Raw genomic sequence first — 15,433 nt, 5'->3', positions numbered from 1 at the left:
CAGATGCCAGAGAAATTAATTTCTGTAGATCATTACACCATCCAGTCAATATCTGTCAAAGAAATAAATGAAGCTTTCCTGGACTTAACTTGTTTTTTTCTGTCTTATCACCTGTACTTGAATACAAAAGAACACAGATACAAACATCTCTTCACTATATATAAAGAATATAACCCATTTCCCAATCACTTCTTTTGAGATCTAAGGTATTTACGTTTTGTACTTTTCTTCCTTCTTTCTCTATTTATTTTGCCAAAATACATCTCTATACATCCAAAACGATGCTCAGATTTTCTTTGCTCATTGGGAGATCATACCTAATTTCATTGCCTCTCCAGCGCCGTTCTGATTTCTGTGCTGGCTTCACAATACTGGTCTTTGTACTGACAAGTTAAAGTCATGACCCAGAGCTCAGCTACCTTCTCAGCTGTCTCTTCCCTTTCTCAAAAGCTCAAGCTTGCTTAACTTTCTCACTCTCAATAGCTTGCTTTGTCTTAAATTCTCAGACAAAAGTTTGTCTCTTCATGTTTCATTTCCTTCATTAGGTCTTATTCTGATTTTGCAGTGATGGATTTTTTGAGTGGGCTGACATAACAGCACAGAACATAAATGCTCTCTCTTTCAATTTTGTCTGTAACAAAGCTTGGTTAAGCTTTGAATATGAATAGACAATTACTCTTCACTGACTCTTGCATTCTCACATAGTTGAGACCTTCAGCGTCACCAGGTTGTGGAATGGTACTGGCTATACTGTGTAGCAAATGGCTATACAGCTGACCAGTTAGAGACTGATAGGTAGGCTCAGTAGTTAAGAAAGCAGTTCAGATTCCTGGTTGCAGATACTGTCACCTAGACAGGCCAATTTAGATCTGAATCTTCCTTTCATTAAAATGAACTATATTTCAAATTACTCTGTACAACTTTGTGAGAATCTACTGGCATAAAATTAATGCATTCATAATGCATTTAAATCCATTAAAAATGAAATAAAATTTAGCATGGAAGGACTTTTTTCTTCTTCCATGCAATGCAGAAAAACCAAAATCTTTCCCTCAGATTCTGATTGGATGAACCACAAAATTACAAATTCCAGTTCTTTAGTGGCTGTGAGTGAAATCTCATCTTTTAAGTATGGGAATATATTGCTGACTTCCTTTATAATTGAGGTATCATAATTTTTCAGTGGCTGTAGCAATGTACAGTATAACTATGAACGGATTTAGTGATTTAGCCTAGACTTTTTGAAGATGGAATTAACACACGCCCTCCCAGTGGACACTGCTCACTACCATTTGAGTCTGCTAGCTATTTTCTGTGTCTTAGTAGATGATCCTTGGAAGGAATGCACATGAGGCTCATAACTACAGGAGATGCTTCAGTTACAGCAAATCACTTTTGGTGGAGTTCTCTCTAAACAGGAGTGAAACAAACCATGTTCTATATCCTAATATGAAGATACTAACTAGGCCACAGGCAGCAGTTCTTACAGGTGCAGATGTTCTAAATTATATTTAAGCATTTGCAGTCTGAAGTTTTTCCATACCATACTCTCAGCTGCAGATTTCTTAGCGAGACTATGGAAAGATAGATGGCATATAGGCACAAGTTGGTTAGAATATCATTGAAGAGCAATGCTGTCTTCAGTTTACATACTATTTTCTACACAAATCCTTTGAAATATACCCTCTTTCACCAATTCTGGAAATCTTTTATTTGTTAAGTGCTATCTTTTCTGTGTTTTAGAGAAGGGAAAAGAAAGCTGAAAGGTCAGTACTGATTCAAGGTACAAACTTTCAAAAAAAGTAGCTTGCGATTGTTGTGTAGTCTATAGCAATATCCTTCAAGATTCTGCCAGTATTGGAAAATGTCTAGGCTGGAATAACATTAATTTTCTCTGCAGTTCCGAGAGTTATTGTCTATGGCCTGGTTAGGATCTTCATGCAGTCCAGGGAGATCAAGGGGAGTAGCAAAAAATTCTATAGGTATATTAACAGCAAAAGGAAGAGTAGGGAAGGTGTGGGCCCCCTCAGAAAAGAAACAGGTGAACTAGTGACAAGTGATATGGCAAAGGCTGAGGTTCTCAATGACTTCTTTATCTCAGTCTTCACTGTCAAGGTCTCCAGCCACACTCCTGAAGTCACAAGTGACAATGGCAAGAATTGGAAGGAAGAACTGCCCATTGTAAGTGAAGATCAGGTTCATGACCATCTGAAGAACCTCAGAGTGTACAAGTCCATGGAACCTGATGGGATACACCCACGGGTACTGAGGGTATATGGTGGATGTGGTTGCTAAACCCCTGTCAATTATATTCCAAAAGTCATGGCAGTTCTGTGAAGTCCCTGTTGACTGGAAAAAGGGAAACATAATCCACATTTTCAAAAAGGGAAAGAAGGAAAGTCCAGGGAACTACAGGCTGGTCAGTCTCACCTCTGTGCCCGGTAAGATCATGGAGCACATCCTCCTGGAGACACTGCTGGAGCAGAAGAATAATGAAGAGGTGATTGGGTATAATCAACATGGCTTCACCAAGGGCGAATCATGCCTGACAAACCTGATGGCCTTCTATGAAAAGGTCACAACATCAACAGACAAGGGAAGATCAACTGACATCATTTACCTGGACCTGACTAAAGCCTTCAACACAGTCCCACACAACATCCTGGTCTGCAAGCTGGTAAAACATGGGTTTGATTGATGGGCCAATTTGTGGATTAAGAACTGGCTTGATGGCCACACCCAAAGAATGGCTGTCAGTGGGTCCGTGTCCAAGTAGAGGCCAGTGACAAGTGGAGTCCCTCAAGGGTCAGTACTGGGACCAGTCCTGTTTAACATTTTTACGATCCAAGTTATTATTTATATTTTGTTTGCGAGGAAAATTCAGCCACTACTCATAGACGATGCGTGAATTTACAAAAATAACAAGGCTTTATGATTTTAACAAGTTAAAAGGATTTATTTAGGATTTATACAATTAGTTACTTTGGAGAGAAGAGTCGTTAAGAAGAGAAAAGAAGGAGGGAGTAATCAAGATGTTATCACCGTCCGCAGGCCCTGGCCTCTGGCTGTAGTCGGGTGCGTAGGGTCTGTCGCTCCTGCCGCTTCTCTGTGCCGTAGCTGAAGCCGAAGTGCCGAGAGAGGGGGGGGAGAAGATCCGCGCGCTTCTCCTTTTTCTCTTGGAGTTTTATACAGCAGAAGGAGTTCTCTCTTTTCAGAAATCACTGGTACACAGACTTGCTAGAAACAACACAGATTTTGCCATCTAAAGAACTTCTCTTTTATTTATTATTATCTTTCAGTCCTTGTTACCCTGTTCAATTTATTATCTTTGTCTGGACCATGTACCAGGAGGCAACTGGATAAGCAATCTTATCTTTAGGAGCTTGTCAAGCATGATATAAAACAGAAACTAGTTAAGTTTTGGGAAAAAAAATCTGTTAATTGAGGATGTTTGGTATATTTTAAAAAGAGCAGAAAAAATACTGATTCGAGAGACATATTTTGTATTTTCAAAGTGTTTACATCAAGCATCTTTGTTGGTGACATGGATGGTGGCACTGAGTGCACCCTCAGCAAGTTCACTTATGACACCAAAATGTGTGGTGCAGGTGACACACTGGAGGGAAGGGATGCCATCCAGAGGGACCTTGCTGGGCTGGAGAGGTGGGACCATGCCAACCTCATGAAGGTCAACAAGACCAAGTGCAGAGTCCTGCATCTGGGTCAAGGCAATCCCAAGCTCTGATACAGGCTGGGCAGTGACTAGCTTGAGAGCAGCCCTGAGGAAAAGGACTCAGGAGTGCTGGTGGATGAGAAGCTCAACATGAGCCATCAGTGTACACTCGCAGCCCAGAAAGCCAATCAGAGCCTTGGCTGCAGCAGGAGAATCATGGCCAGCAGGTTGAAGGAGGTGATTCTCCCCTTCAACTCCATTCTTGTGAGGCCCCACCTAAAGAACTGCATCCAGTTCTGGAGCCCTTGTTACAAGAAAGACATGGACATGCTGCAACATGTCCAAAGAAGGACCACAAGGATGATCAGAGGGCTGGAGCACCTCTCCTGTGAAGGCAGACTGAGAGAGCTGGGGTTATTCAGTCTGGAGAAGACTCTGAGGAGACCTCGTTGTGGCCTTCCAGTACCTTAAAGGAGCCTACAAGAAAGCTGGTGATGTAAATTTTTTTGCATGTCAGGTAGTGGTAGGACTAGGGGGAATGGTTTCAAACTAGAGGAAGGTAGATTTAGATTAGATTTTAGAAAAAAGGTTCTTCACCATGAGAGTGGTGAGACACTAGAATAGGATGCCCAGGGAGGTAGTCAAAGCCCATCCCTGGAAGTTTTAGGGCCAGGCTGGATGAGGCTTTGAGCAAGCTGATCTAGTGGGAGGTGTCCCTGCCCGTGGCAGGGGGGTTGGAACTAGATGATCTTTAAGGTCCTTTCCAACCCTAACAGTTCTATGATTCTGTAACAACTGAGAGTAGCAAATTTATCTTTTCTAGTTCTCCTACTACCGTTACAGACACATTATCAATTTAAAAGAGGAACTAGCTAGACTGAATGCAAATTATTTGAGTCAGAAGATTGGAGTGAAATAAGAAATAGAGAAGAGGTGCCAGATGGTGGGAATCAAAAAGAACAGTTACCTGGACTGGGAAAACAATGGAAAGCAGCTGATGGCTGAGTGCCTAAGAGGTGTTGAGGGGTTTATGACCAAACAACAAGCTGAAGCAAAGGCTGAGGAAGAAGAATGACATTCAGAGCTGATGGAGGTATAGGGCCAAAAATTGAAAAACTGAGAGTTGTGGAGAAAAGAGAGAAGGACAGTTTGTTTAGCACTGATGAATTGGAAATAACATGACACAAATCTTATTTTATGTTAAGGTGGGGCTTCAAATCATAGTTCAGGCCATAGAGGACCACATTTAACATCCCGAGTTTCTTAGTATTTTTCAAATTTTGTTGTAAAGCAAGCTATGAAGTTCAAACTTGCTTTAAACTCAAACTGTTTGTAATTTCATACACAAGCAGCAACTGAGCAGCAACTGAGAGTTGAGATGTCAGACAGAAGACATCTCAAGTTGAAAGTGAAACGTCAGGATCATTGAAGTCAACTCCCTGCTCCTAACAAGAATTTCTAAAATGAAACTGTGTGACTAAGAGCAGTGTTTGGACACTCCTTGAACTCTTGACAGGCTTAGTGCCATGACCAATTCCTTGTGGAGCCTGTCCCAGTGACTAACCACAAAGAACTTTTTCCTAATGTCCCATTTGAACTTCTCCTGACACGGTTTCATGCATTCCATTTCCTTTAGTCTTATCACTGGTCACCAGAGAGAGGAGATTAGTGTCGGGAACAACAAGGGAAGACAAGTGGCCAATCAATGTGATTGATATACAAGCTTCAACATTATTGAGGGTTCAGGGTTCCATTTATACAGTTTTTGTTAATTATGCCTACAAGTCAGTTACGATTGTCTACTACAAAAAAGTTACATTTGCACGCTCCCCCCACTTGGGGATTTTCCCCCTGGACCCACACCTTTTTTACTTGCTACCTTACTTTTTCAAACTTTGTAACAAAACCTCCAAGGACACTGTGTCCTTGCCACTTTTGTTTACCAAGCCATTCTCCAACAGATTAGAACCTCCCCTTCCACTGTCCCTTTGAGGGAATCGTAGTCAATCACCTCCAACCTTAATGGCCTACAATGTACATACTATGCTACATTCTACAAGTATGCCATTAAGTGGGGTTTCTTTACCACTGAACAGTGGCTATATTCATTTAACATGACTGATCTGAGCTGGATAAAAAAATCCCAGTTGTTCATACAACTCATACTGGTTTATTGTAGAACTAGGACTGTACAGGGTAAAAGCAACACAATTAAGAGAAGGGAAGATCTGTGAGTCAGTACCTTCCTTAAAAAAACTAGATTCTATCCCTGCATCTAGCAGAAAAATTAATTGTGATTAGCAGCTAGTAACATTTTACGTTCTTTATTTTCTGAGAATTTGGTTTGAAATGCCTGCATCTGATTTGCAAGAGGACTTGGCCTACACAGCATCAAGTAGAATAGCATTTGCATATAAAATGCAAAGTAATGCTAGACAGTTAGGAAAAAAGAAGAGACTTTGTTGTTTTTAAGTTGTTTTGTATTGTAATAGATGAGTGATTACTAATTGATAACGGTGATAATAGTAATACATAATTTTTTTTTTTTTAACCTCAGACTCTACATGCCTCCATTTCTCACTTTATTAAAAAGAGGTGTTATACAAATACATTTATGAGAGTTAGTGAAGCATTCACATATTACAGTGATGAGCACTAAGGAAAAGTCTAAAAAGAAATTAAAGTATCCTGTCTTCTGAGCACAGTTCAAATTTTGTGCAGTAAATGAGACATGCGACCATGAAAAGAAAAAATGGAATAAAAGAAAATGTTAAATATCTCTGACTATGTGGCTTACATTCTGCACCTAAAAACAAGTGGTTCTTTAGACAAGTAGAATGGCATCATATAATTAAATGCTGTACTGTAATGGATCATCACTAGCATGTGATTTGCATTTCACTGGCAACATTAAATCTGCGAACATTTGAGTGCCTGACTCTACAATTCAGTGCTATTATCTCTATTTATTGCTATGTGAGAATTTTGGTACTTAATTAGCATATGGACTATGTTTATGGTCAGTGACCAGCAGTTACATGGAAGTATGCATTTTAAGAAGTATAGTAATTCAAGTTGTAGAAAAGCTATGTATAATTATATACAGAGGTGCCATCTGGTCAACAAAATGCCAATGGAGTGATGATAAATGTAATATTGTGCATAGGTGGAAACAAAGTAAACTTTTTTTAAATACAAACATGCACTTAGTGATTTCTGGATTTCTATGGTACAGTGGCAAAACTTTCTCAGACACTACCCACAGAAACTGGTAAATATAGAAAGACAGGAGCTAAAGGCATCTTTGGAAATTAAATACAGTCTCCAAGTCTCTCCAGTGTTTTCAATATCTTTAAAAGTCTCCCTAGCCAGATTATGTAATACTGCAGGAAAGTCTCACCATCGGAAACAGAAGTGTCAGTAGGAGGTCACTGCTAAATTTATCGTGCTATTACTATTTTTCCTCTCAGAACTGACTTATGCAGGGCATAAATTTGATCTATTGTGCTTAAAATCCAAGAGCAGAAGTTTTCCAGTGAAATACATTAGCTTCAGGTATATGGTTAGGATTTTTTTTTCTGTGTCAAAAGAGATCAGTTCCAGTGATTTAATTTCAATATAGGAGTAATTTTTGCAGATCAGCAATTGCAATCCACGAAAAAGTAAGCAGGAAAAACAGAGCTGCAACTTCAAGGGACATGAGATATGATTAGCAGACAAATTCAGTACACACAGGTACTAGCCATGGGGGAGAAAAATGACCAATGACACACAGGTACTAGCCATCTGGGACAAAATGACCAATATTAATAATAAACTGAAGTACATCTCTTTTAACTATAGTGTTGTTTTAGGTGGTGGTCACTGCTTTACCTTCACCCAAGGGATTCCTCAATGAAGGATTTTTGTTATTATTACTATTGTGTTGATGTATTCAGTACTGTTATATTGTTAAGTTTGTTCACAGAGTGATTTAAATTGTGTTTTATTGTTATAGTTGGATCATGACAAATTGTTGACTATCATATAAAACTGATTTTCTTTTTACTTCCATTTCTTCAAACTCTCTCTCTCTGTTCTCATTCCCTTTCCTGTTCTTTGTTCTCTTTTAACTCCCTTTAATCACTACCCAGTGAATAGTTAATTAAAATATTTAAAATAAACCCAATTGACTTATGCTAATAACAGCTCTCCTCCTGAGGAGGAAAAGCTGGAAGAAATGAGTTTTCCCCTCTTCCCTGGCCCAACAAAGGAGCAGGGACAAATTCCAGGAATTTTGGGGCCATATAAGCAAGACTGAGGTCCGCATTTTGCTGTTCTCCTTCACCAGCCCACCATCCTGCATCAGGCCCTGTCCAGAATCTAAACACCATCTTGAACAAGAAACTCACCAGACATTGCTGGACCCATGATGGTCACTTTCTTGAACTCCCTCATTTTCTTTCTTTCTCTCTTTCCCTCTTTCGCTCTTTCTCTCTTTCTTAGAAGGGCTGAGAATTTGTGATTTTGAATCAATTCTTTTCTTTGTAGTTGGACAATAAGAAGACCTCTACTCTTTGTTTTAAAAGCAAAATTTCACTAAGCAGGGGAATAATAGAATGCTTTCTTCAATTTGTCCCATTTCCCTGTAAACAAACTCATTTTATTATTGCTGTAGACTCAAGATTCATTTGATCATTATGTTTTTCTTTTGTCATCTCCAGAGCAAAAATTTCTGATAAGATAAAGGAATGTCATATCTTTTTGTTGGCAGTTGACAAATAACTATAGGCTTCTAACATGATCTTTTTGCCAGCCAACTATCTGAATTATCTCCAAAGTTGCAGTTGAGTGCTTCTGATAATAATAAATAGTAAAGAACTGTAAAGTTCCATTTAAAAATTAATACAGCATAACAAAGAATACACGATAGACAAAAAGCACAAAATATCTGTAAAGCACATACACATGCCTTTCCACAAAGATCTCAGCTCTGACCATGCAGACTTTGTATACTTTGCACAAGGTTCACAAATCTTTTCAGGGTTAGGAATATTAGTGATTAATTGTTCAGGAAATTACAGTGTTTCACTTAAAAGGAAACCAACATAACTCGGAACACAGTAAAAATGTGAACAGTAAATTATGTCAAATAGATAGCGAAAGAATTTGAGTCTTAAATGCTAAATTCTGATCTTTTCCTACCTTCTGATTTCAGAAAATACCTGAGCTTTTGAGCCATTGCTGTGGCTACTCATGTGACCAAACATTCCATTAATATATCCCAGGTGGCTCCTTAAAATGAAATGGAGAGGAAAACAAACTGAAATCCTTCAGTGTTGATGTTACAAAATTAGAAGAAATCATTCAGTTAAATCCCATAACCTTCCTGATGGTGTTGGATGATACTTATTATCACATTCAGTTTGGTATAATTTTTATTTAAGCAAAACCACTAAGAAACAGAATTGCAACAGGATTGCAATTCAGTCCTTCACTCAAGAAAATAGATGGGCTTCAGATTAATTCTTAACAGCTGCCAGTAATGGGTTTTGTCAGTCCAAAGAGAGAAATTAATTCTCTTCCACCCTGCTTGTCATCAACAATACTCAGTTTTAAGACACAGGTATTTAGAGACTGCATTTAAAAGCCCTGTATTTAATCACAGACATTACAGTGGCTGCTTAAGAAGGAAAAGGTACCTTAAGAACCTACCTTCCATATTAAAGGTTAGGTTATAAATCCAAAACAATATATTGATCACACTCTAAACAAAAATTGTGGTTGGTAAATAATGTTACTTAAACAGAAATTATGGAAGATGAACAGTTACGCAAAGATCTATAAATCTGTGAGCTTCTTTATAGCTCATGTATCAAAATTAATAGAATTTGTCACTTTTTTCATCTGTCATTCCAGACAAATCAGGGGTACCATGAATTGAATTGTCATTTCTTATTTCCATCACTTGTCCATATCTTAACTGTAAATTATTCCCTTAATTTCTGAAGCCTCCACCGTAGGAGAAATTGCTTTTGATCATCTTTCTGTTCTGCTACGAATTTTGAAGGCTTCCATTAGATCATGTCAAAGTTGTTTTATTTCCTAGGTGAATGTATGTAACAGGCAGAAGACTTTGTGAATTCCAATATAAAAAAAGATAATAAATTAATCCTTTGGGATTCCCCAAGTAAAACAAAAATGTGGCAAGTCTCACATTTGTTTGATCGCCTTAAACTATGAAACTCTCATATCTGCATCCTATAAGAAAAATAAATTTTTCTGTACAGAAATTAAAAAAAAAAAATCACATTCAGAATTCTTTGTTACTAATCTGTAGTCTCCTCGACATGTAGATTCTACTAAGCAAGACTAATGCTGTCTATTTTAATTACAGTAGCTGTTATATTTCTTCCATAAAGAAAATGATGGGAAGAAGGTAATATTTTTTTCAGTTCAAAAGTGTTTGTCTAGATTGTATCCAGACTGATATCTCTCACTGTTGAGATCAGTTTGCTGATAGCGTCAGTGATATAGCAGAATATAATGGAGGATTTTTGTATGCATGGCTGTGACCTGTAGCTATGCATGGCATCAGTTTACCATCCTAGTCCCTGGCTGCAAACCTGCTAACATCGTTTATGCAAAGGGATCATATTTTCTCCTGTGTTTCAGCGTTAATTGAAAAAAATAAAATGAAAGTAAAATGCAAAACATGCATTCAGCACCCACTATAGAAACACTGTGATCACTGTTAGCTGTGGGAATGATGGCTTGTCATAGTAAACAGAAGCATCTCACCTTCCTGTACGGCATTCTTATCCAAATGGGTGTGCGTGTCATATGATTTATTTTAAGACTGACATTAATAAACTATGAGCTTCCTAACCCATGCTTGGATGCAGTCCTCTGAACTGTTAACCCTTTTGCCACTGTCCCTTCCCACTATGATGAATTGTTTCATTTTGCTGAAGGCAAGATAATGTTGATCATCACAAGAAAGCCTTGAATAGTGTCTTTAGAGACCTCTTAATTGTGATAAAACTTCTGCAAGGTGTAGAATAAAGTGACAATGTAAATCATTAATCCTTACTTTTGTTTTTCTTGCTCGCCACAATATTCCTCTCCTTGCTGACACCTCTACATTGTCAGGCATGAGACAATGTGAACAAAATACTTCCTTTTCAGTTAAGAAAACAGGAATTTGGCATTCAGGTGTTCCTTTCATTTAGACCTCACAACAATATCTACAAAGGCTGTATTAACCTGGAATAGATGTCACCTACAACTTTAAATATCTACTTGTAATCTTTTTAGTACAGAACCTTTCCCATGTGTCTGTTTCAGCTAATGCTATGTTCTGAGGTTAAGACCTGAAAATGTAATCATTAGATAATTGAAATTCTAGCTCATCTGATAGCTAAGCTATTAATAATGATCCTGCATTATTAAATCCTATAGATCTAGTAAATGTTAGTCATATTAACAATGGATCTTTTTTGTTTCACTTAGCATGTATACCATCTGAATAATTTCCTGGTTTATGTGTTTAATGCTTTTCTTCTTCTTTTCCTTTTCTTCCTGAATTAGTCTTAAATCTGAGTAGCTGTGATATTTCATGGACCATGCATTTAAAGGGTGAGGCCCACTTTAATCTATATCTCCTAGAAAGCTGTCTCTGTACATAAATACTACTTTTTATTCTACTTATTAGATTGTATACCTTAGGATATTCAGCAGGAACTAGAATGAAGACAATTACCAATTACTTTGCAAGCTAGTTACTAAACAAGAGCAAGACAAAGCACTTGTACTTTTTTGTTCACATTTATCCAACACTGAACCTTTTGCATCCCTGCTGTATATAGACAGCTACAGTCTAGATAGGAAATAATTAACTTTCTATTCCAAGGAATACATTAGTGGTCAATTTAAATTCTTATATACCTTGTTTTATAAACCAATGTGGCATTCAGGCTTAACCTGGAGACATTTCTCCTCCCTGTTTTTTTCTGTAATACCTATCACTGATCTGTCTGTCATGTGGGAGACCGCTTCCATGGAAACATCCTCTGCACTTTATGGTGGTTACTTCTGATTTAATTCATTTTTCATAACAGAATTTTTTTTTCTTCTTATGAATATGTCCTGCTCTGGATATTTCTGTAGTATGTCTGTTCTCCCATTGTTGTTCCCAAATACTGGGTTTGTTACATATTTGCATGCCAGTTAGTGCAATTTCCTCAGTTGTTGATGTGACTTTACTACTTCAGGTCACAGATTCTAAATCTCTACTTGATCCTGTGCAGTACAGACTATAGCTCACCAAGGTCTACTTAAAGTACCTACAGATTCACTGTTGCATAGATTTGCACTTCAGTTAAGTGCAGCATGTAAAAGATAGGAAAGGAAACTGTAAGACTGAAGTGGGACAGAAAAAAGATACGAAGTAGAATATGATATGCTGGGGCCTAGCAATTGATTAAATTATTTTCTTTGCATTTACATGGTAAATCATGGTAATCTGGTGATAGTATTTGTCAGTATAATTTTTGCACACCAGTTTTAACAGCATGTGGTGATAGCGAACCAGGCTTTTGTGTCAACAAAGCTTTCACAAATGATTCACGTCAAAATGATTCACAATCAAAACCAGCAACACTGAAAAAAGAAAAGAAAAAATAATAATAGAATTTACAAATAGTTATACAAACAATGAGGTCTCTAATTTTTCTGCAACTATAACAGGTAGATATTTTTTTACACATAGAAACCAAGCAGCAATATCACAGAATAGCATAGAAATACAATAGAAATATCATAGAATATCATAGAAAAGCATAGAATTGTAGTATGGTTTGGGTTGAAAGGGACCTTTAAAGATCATCTAGTCAAACCCCCCTGCTGCATATCGAAATTGTAATTTGAATTGTGAAGTAAAAGAGTCTGAAGTTAGAAAAACGCCAGAATAAAGTTTGCTCATGTATCCAGCTTTACCTGCATGTGAAAAAGCTGGCACTTACTAATTAACATTCAGTAGAAGCTGGACATTCCCATTTAGATAGTGTAGCAAAACTGAAGATTGATCTGGTTAGGACTAGTAGAGTGCTCTTAAAGTCAGGAAAGTCATGAGGAGATACTTTGCTACACATGTCAGCACTTTAGGACATGGATTTACGATCCATTTCTTAAACTTTTGTTGTATGCAGTGTGGAATTCATAATGATTATCACAAACAGTTTAAATACATGAGCAATCTTTACTGTTGTAACCAGCACCTCTTCTTCTCACACCTTTCCTACTAGAGACTCTATACAGTACAGCATCTTATTCTCTTACATTTTTTTTCTTTCCCTGGTATTTTGGTAATAGCATCTTTCTCACTCTCTAAAATTTTTTTGTGTTTTGGGGTTGTGATTAACTGACTGTATGTAAGTGAAGTTAATCTCTTACGAACATTAAGGGAAGTATTATATTTGGTCCCTGAAAGTGGAACAGGAGTATAGACTACAAGAATATAGGATTGTTATAGAGAATGTACTGACTACAGGCTACATACATATCATAAATTTTTGATAGAGCATTGCTTGACTTCTACATGCTCTGCCGTGGCCAGAACTCACTTGTCTACAGCAATTAGTCCAAATTATGCTCATCGTCTTTACTGGCTTTTCTGGATGTGCACACTATGGAAACAGGATCATTTGCATCCCATCTGCCTGTTCTAGCCTTATAATGCTTAGAAAGGAGAGCTTCTAACTGTGAAAAGATAGTCTACTATTTATTAAGGATATGCACAAGAGAGAAACATGAAGGTCACACATATCCAGACACAGCCTTTATTACCTCTAAAATTAACCAGAGGTAAAACTTCAGGTAACAGCATTTCTGATCTATTAGATAAGTCTTTCTTTGGGGCAGGACTGAGGTATAAGTTGCTGCAAAATCTTGCTCTTCTTTGTCTATCCAATGATGTGAAAGTTATAATTAATGGTACATCTAGTAGTAGGAAACATCTGACTTTGAGCAGCTGACCAGTCTTAAGTAACAACACAAGTTAGAGATACATTCCCTGACCTGACCATAACCCTTGCACTAGTATGAAGGTAGCAAGCAGGGGAGCAGCAAAGCCCCCAGCTGTAAGGAAACCAGGAAGGGAGTCTCCGGCACTGCTGCCACTGGAGATTCTGCATAGGAGTCTGAGGTGCGTGTGCCCTGCTGTGTCTGCCCACAGAGAACAAATGGTGTCTTGGGAACTGTTATTAGACACAAGCTCTAATCTGGTTTAAGACTAGGAGCATAAATGGGGAGCTAGTCTCAGAAGGCAGAAAGTCATCAACAGACACCTTGACAGCTCCTTAGTTTGTACTTTGGTACAGACACTCTTGTCTCTTGACTTAAACTGATATGATATGATCTACTTGAAGTGTCACACATTTCTGAGTGCAGAGCTAGTCAAGTTATTTTCTTCTGGCTAATTCTTATTGCTGAAAGTCTACAGGGGGAGTAATTGGAAAAAAAATTGTCAACTTGAATGATGTTTAAGGCCCGTGCTAATAGCTCATTCATCCTATCTCCTTAAGAAAATAATCTCTCCATTAAATTAATTTTTAATTTGAAGAAGTTCCCTGGTTCAGTCACACCACAGTCATTTTTAATTATGTTATTGAGACTATGTTGGGTTTTTCTTGCCCTTCTGTGCTGGTACTCCATTTCCTCACCCAGTGCTGACTTTTCTAGGCTGCTCATTAGGAAGATAAGGCCTCTAAATGCAATACATGAAGCAGGCCTGCTACCTTTTTTTTAATGCAGGCTTGGGTTTTTGTTGTTGTTCATTTGTTTTGTTTGAGGTTTTTTTCTAAAAATAAACTCATCTATTTTCTTCATTTCTGTCAACATTGAACTGTGGGCCTGCAATTAACCAAATGACAGATGCTCACTATTAATCCCCCTTCTCTTCCAGATAAAGAAAGGAGAGAGAATAAAGGAGAGAGACTTATGGGTTGGAAACTAAGCTACACAGCTTTAATGAAACAATAATGATAAAAAAAGGAAAAATTATTAAACATAAACAAATATACAGAAAAAGTATACCATGATCACTCCTCCTTTCCCCCCAGTAATGCTCACATCACCAAAAAGGCTTCAGGGCAGCCCTGGAAAAGTCCAGGCTGGACTCCTGGAGTCAACAGTAGTCACAAGCTGGAGGCAGGAACACAGGGATTCAGGCTGGTACGTATCGGGACCACAGCCAGATAAACGGATGGAATCCTCCCAGGATAGCAAAGCAAGCAGGAAGAGCTTATTGGAAAAAAATGCACAAAATAAGAAATGTTAAGTGATCTCCTGGCTACCTTTAGGTTCAATATTCTGTGTGGTTTGACAGTTGTATATGGACAGCATATTTGTACTAGGCTTTTGTTGCTTAAGTGGTCAGCATTAGCATGCACATAGCTAGCTTTCTCTCCTGTTGTGTTTCAAGGAATATCCTCTACCATGGTGACAGCCCACTCTGCAACAAAATAAGCTTTGTGAGGAGGTATCTCATCAGTGTGACTGATGATCCCTATGTGTAAGAGGTTATTTCCATTGGGGTTCTATGGGAAATGCAGTAGAAGACAAAGGCATGTGGATCTAAGATACTAGCAGGGACAAGGAGAGAACAGAGATCTTAGGTTCAGTGATTCCTTAAAACTTACCATGCAATCAGGAGTTTCTTGCCTGGCTATTGTTGTCTCCCAGGTACTACCTTGTGATGCTTTGCCGATGCAAAAATGCAGA

The sequence above is a fragment of the Heliangelus exortis genome, chromosome 2 (assembly GCF_036169615.1).
Source record: "Heliangelus exortis chromosome 2, bHelExo1.hap1, whole genome shotgun sequence".
NCBI lineage: Eukaryota > Metazoa > Chordata > Aves > Apodiformes > Trochilidae > Heliangelus > Heliangelus exortis.
The sequence above is the reverse complement of the archived record's forward strand: the minus strand, read 5'-3'. Positions refer to the sequence as shown.